The following is a 6000-nucleotide window of genomic DNA, read 5'->3' as shown; positions in this document are numbered from 1 at the left end:
TTAAATGTGAGGAGTCCTCTCCTTGGCTGCTGGGGAGATGTGTGCTGTTAGATGATTCACGATGGAGGGGCTTTAAGAGTAAGAGAGACAACTTCTCTCTCTCTCACACTCACTCACTCACTCAGCCAGTGGTCTGAATGATCTCTCTCCTGCCATCTTTTGATGAACCGGGGGGCAAGACCGTCAGGAGCAGATCCTGTTTGAATAGGCACACCTACTTTGCCTAGGTGGTCAGCAGACATACCTGCTTTACCAAAGTGATCAATTTTCGTTGTTTTGGGTTAAAATTCATTTAAGTCTTGGATACAGTGGTAATGAAATATTATTATCCTTATTGGATGACTAAAGGACAGCAGAACTAATTGCTGGGGTTCACTCTAAATTAAGCCTCACATGCTAAGCATGGGGGTAGTGATGCCAAATCCAACTGAAAGAGAGGGGATGGGGACTCTGTTTAAAGGGGTCTATGCACCATTTAATCCTCCTTCTCCAGTGTTTAGGGCATGGAGATGATTAAACTCAATTGAGAGTCCCTGTTTCTTCTCAGAGATCACTAGAGCAGAAATCACTGATTAGATGGTCTAGGGAGCTGAGCCTTAGGGCTTATCTACACTACAAAATTAAATCAACTCTATCTAATTTGACCTCGAGCCCTCAAATTAATGAAGTTGATTGTGCATGGCCACACCATGCTCATTGTCTCGATGGAGCATGCAGCACCTGTATTGATGCACAAAGCAGTGCATCATGGGTAGCTATCCCAAAGTGTGACTTCCCGCAGGGTGTTTTGGGAAGTTTGTGCAATGCCTTATGGGACCAAAACATTGTCGCGAGGGAGAATGGGAACATTGCATTAGCATCCCATGCTGCACTGTGCTCCCTCTCTCATATCAAAGGCAAACAACCCAGTGGTTTTCACAACTTAAAACCACCATGTGTACGCCATAACCCCAGAAGCATGGAGCCTGCTCAGTTGTGCACTCCTGCTGTGAGCATCTCAAACACCTCACGCCTTCTCCTGTAGTGTTTCCAGAGCTGAAGTAGGGTCTGCCGCGAGGAACATAGCGATGTACTGCAAGCAGCGCTGCTGCAAGCCATTGAAAAAAACAATTCACAGTTGCTGCTGGCAGTCACAGAACAGCTGCACTCTGTGGAGTGCCATTTCTGGTCCCGTGAAACAAGCAGTGACTGGTGGGACCACATCGTTTTGAAGGTATGGGATGACGAGCAGTGGCTGCAGAACTTTCGAATATGGAAGGTCACCTTCCAGGAACTTTGTGCAGAGCTTTCCCCTGCCCTGCAGTTCAGCAACACAAAAATGAGAGCTGCTCTGGCTGTGGAGAAGCGAGTGGTGACCACTATTTGGAAGCTTGCAACGCTAGACAGTTACAGTGGGGAATCAATTTGGAGTAGGTAAATCAACCATGGGAATTGCTGCGCTCCAAGTGTTCAGGGCCATTAATCGACTTCCGCTATGAAGGGTAGTGAGTCTGGGAAATTTGCAGGACATAGTGGATGGTTTTTCCACAGTGGGGTTCCCTAATTGCAGTGGGGCGATAGATGGCATGCATATCCCCATCTTGGCACCAGACCACCTTGCCAAAGAGTACATAAACTGAAAGGGATACTTTCCAATGGTGTTGCAAGTGCTGGTGGATCACAGGGGGAGTTTCACCAATATCATGTGCGATGGTTGGGAAAGATTCATGATGCATGCATCTTTAGGAACTTGGGTCTCTTCAAAAAGCTTCAATCTGGGACTTCCTTTTCAGACCACAGAATTAACAGTGACGATGTTGAGATGCCTATAGTTATCTTGGGGGACCCAGCCTACCCCTTGCTCCCATGGCTCATGAAGCCATACACTTGCCATCTGGACAGGTTCAACTATAGGCTCAGCAAGTGAAGAATGGTGGTTGAATGTGCCTTTGGTCATTTGAAAGGGTGCTGGAGAAGTCTACTAACAAGGTTGGACCTTAGTGAGGAGAATATCCCCATGGTTATAGCTGCCTGCTGTGTGCTCCATAATATCTGTGGGGAAAAAGAGGGGAAATTTTCTGCAGGGGTGAGCAGTGGAGACAGATCACATGGCAGCCATTTTTGAGCAGCCAGACACCAGGGCAATAAGAAGAGCACAACAAGGCGGGCTGCATATCTGCAAGGCTTTGAAAAGCCGTTTCATTAATGAGTCACAGTAATGTGAGCTGCTTGTCTGCATTGTGCTTTCCCAAGCCTTCACCTGGCTTGTATCACTGTCCCTTTAAAGCCAACCCTCCGCCCAAGCCCACTGCTTCTACTCAATAAAGAACATATATTTCTCGAATCCATTTACTCTATTTAACAAACATAAGTAAAGAGGGAGAGCAGAAAGAAAAGGGAACCTTGGGGAAAAGGGGTTGTAAAGTTGGAACAGGAGAAACATTTTCAGCTGTGTAACGTAACACCGCATTCCAGACCATCAAAGGTCTGTGTATGGGAGCCTTCTACTCCTTGTACCCTCCCCCACCCCTGAACTAAGTGAAAGGGAAAATGGACTTTTCACCAGCACCTCAGGGAACGCTTGGGGGAGGGGGATTCTGCACCAGGCAATGCTGGCTGGCTATCCGCCAGGGTCCGCAGAGGGACTCTATCCTCTTGCTTCTGTTCCTGCAGTTCAACCAGGTGCCTCAACATGTCTGCTTGGTCCATCATAATCCGAAGCATCTCATCCTGCACTGCACGCTCGTGCTCATTGGAAGCTTACCTGCTCTCCATGTCCATGTCTAACTTCTCAGACAGTGAAATCCTCCACGCTCTCAGCTCTGTGTAAGCTGTCCTGGAGGTGTTCATTATCTCGGTGAACATGTCCTCCCGCATTCTCTTTCTCCTCCTTCTAAGCAGCGAAAGTCTGCTTTCAGGTGTTGATGACCCGCCAAAGGACACATTTCCAGCTGTCGGGGGAAAAAATAAAGGAGCCATTGTACATGAATAAAATGTTTCCATAGCAAGGTCATTTTCATAAAAAAAAACCAACCCTATTACACTAGGTTCAAGCCGTAACAATCAGAATCCGTAACCGTTCAATGTACCATTTTGCTGCTCCAGCCATGGTGAGTAGGCCCCCCTGGGTCCTGGGTGACCACACTTTTAATGAAGTTTATGGCAGGCTCATGTTGGGAGCAGAGGTAGCTAGTCGAACAATGGCTCTTCCCATAGCACCACAGGAAGCTGTTTACAAATGGGGGAACATTTTCACTCCCAAATTGCGGAATCTCTCATGTGGGGCCCCAGTTCCCTATCAGCCACTTTAAACTACTTGCTGAGTACAATAAAGACACATTAGCAGCCATGTGGTTTGGCGGTGGGGGTGGGGGTCTACCTGCCCTTTTTTTCCATGTAAGAGCACTTTTAATGAGAACTTCCCCCATTTCCCCTAAGCAACCTGATGTGATATCAGTCTCCTGAGGGTAACAGAGGTGAAAAGGAAGGAGATGCGGAAAGTGTCCTACTATGGTGGAAGAAATAAGATTGCCCTGCCCAGAAACCTTCTGCAAAGGATTGCAGAGTACCTCCATGAAAGTTTCCTAGAGATATCCATGGACGATTCCCGGGCTATCCTAGTCCACATAAACAGTCTTTTCCAGGGGCCACCCTCTGGAGCAGCCTCTTGTAAGCGGAGAGCCACAGCACCTCGCTTTTTCTTCACAGTTAACATGCAATACCACTGAATGCGTGTGCCCGCTAAAGTTTAACTGGCCTTTCGTTGTAACGGTGTACTCACCAGAGGTGCCTTCCCTGGCATCACGGTTGGCCACCGTGATGTCCTGTGACCCACAGGGCTCCAGGGTTAAAAATATTTCCTGGCTCTCGGGGAGAATGGATCCACCGCTCGCCTGTCTCCCGTTCTCCTCCTCCTCTTCCTCATCCACCATATAATCTTCCTTGTTGTCCCCAGACTCACACACCTGTGAGGTATCCACATTGCTTGTGGGGGTGCTGCTAGGGTCACCCCCAAGAATTGTATGCAGCTCGTTGTAGAACCGACATGTGTGGGGTTCAACACCAGAACGACTGTTCGCCTCCCTTGCCTTCTGGTACGCTTGGCAAAGTTTTTATTTTCACACAGCACTGCTGTATGTCCCTCGTGTAGCCCTTCTCCCTCATTCCACAAGCCATCTTTGCATAGATGTCAGCATTTCTTCTGCTGGATCGGAGCTCTGCCTGCACAGACTCTTCTCCCCACACAGCGATGAGATCCACCACCTCCTGTGCAGACCAGGCTGGAGTGTGTTTGGGGTGTGTGGTCTCCATGATCAGCTGTGGTCAGGCTGGCACACTCCAAATGCTGATCAAACAGGAAATGGGAAATCAAAAGTTCCCGGGGCTTTAGCCGGGGAGAGGCTGTTTCCTGTGTGCCTGACTGCAGTGCAGCAGAGTTGAGAATGATCTCCAGAACAGTCACAGATGAGCATTGTGGGACGCCACCTGGAGGCCAATTAAGTCAAATTACACAACGCTGCGCCTGCACTCCCTCACGGTCGACCCATGAAAATCAAACTAAGAGCTACGCCTCTCCCAAAGGTGGATTACAGAAGTCGACATCAGAGGCAATTTAGGTGGACGTAAAGGACCCAGTAGTGTACACACATACATTAACAGGTCGACTTAAGGCAACTTCCTTCGACCTAATTCTGTAGTGTAGACCAGGCCTTAGACATGGTGTGGGGACAGCATTGTGAAAAACAGAGAGGTGACAGCAGCAATGAGATGAAATCGCTAAGCATTGGGCTAAGTGGTGAGACCCCTCAGAAAACCGCATTTCAGCTAAAGGCAATGGTTGTCAGAAGTGGCAGTGACAGCGACCGGGGTGAGCGATGACAGAGGAGGAGGTAGCACCCAGCTACCCCTGAACCCCAAGGATGGGAGGTGAATCAACCCAAATGCATTGCTGGATTCTGGGACCTCGCTGACCTTGGACAACAAACCATGAGTGGGGTACTGTCATAAATATAAAGGGAAGGGAAATCCCTCCTGGCCAGGGGAAAGCTCCTCTCACCTGTAAAGGGTTAAGAAGGTAACCTCGCTGGCACCTGACCAAAATGACCAATGAGGAGACAAGATACTTTCAAAAGCTGGGAGGAGGGAGAGAAACAAAGGGTCTGTGTGTCTGTCTATATGCTGGTTTCTGCCGGGGATAGACCAGGAATGGAGTCTTAGAACTTTTAGTAAGTAATCTAGCTAGGTACGTGTTAGATTATGATTTCTTTAAATGGCTGAGAAAAGAATTGTGCTGAATAGAATAACTATTTCTGTCTGTGTATCTTTTTTGTAACTTAAGGTTTTGCCTAGAGGGGTTCTCTATGTTTTTGAATCTCATTATCCTGTAAGGTATCTACCATCCTGATTTTACAGGGGGGATTTCTTTATTTCTATTTACTTCTATTTTTATTAAAAGTCTTCTTGTAAGAAAACTGAATGCTTTTTCATTGTTCTCAGATCCAAGGGTTTGGGTCTGTGGTCACCTATGCAAATTGGTGAGGCTTTTTATCCAACATTTCCCAGGAAAGGGGGAGTGCAAGTGTTGGGAGGATTGTTCATTGTTCTTAAGATCCAAGGGTCTGGGTCTGTAGTCACCTAGGCAAATTGGTGAGGCTTTTTACCAAACCTTGTCCAGGAAGTGGGGTGCAAGGTTTTGGGAAGTATTTTGGGGGGAAAGACGCGTCCAAACAGCTCTTCCCCAGTAACCAGTATTAGTTTGGTGGTGGTAGCGGCCAATCCAAGGACAAAGGGTGGAATATTTTGTACCTTGGGGAAGTTTTGACCTAAGCTGGTAAAGATAAGCTTAGGAGGTTTTTCATGCAGGTCCCCACATATGTACCCTAGAGTTCAGAGTGGGGGAGGAACCTTGACAGGTACGAAGGAAGGGAAAGGGAGTGGTGTGTTAAAGGGACATTTGTCCATTGGACTTCTACACTGAAAGGGGGGTGTATGGACTCAACCCCCAACACCTGCCACAGATGG

The sequence above is a fragment of the Eretmochelys imbricata genome, chromosome 5, assembly GCF_965152235.1.
Source record: "Eretmochelys imbricata isolate rEreImb1 chromosome 5, rEreImb1.hap1, whole genome shotgun sequence".
In the NCBI taxonomy this organism is placed as follows: domain Eukaryota; kingdom Metazoa; phylum Chordata; order Testudines; family Cheloniidae; genus Eretmochelys; species Eretmochelys imbricata.
The sequence above is the reverse complement of the archived record's forward strand: the minus strand, read 5'-3'. Positions refer to the sequence as shown.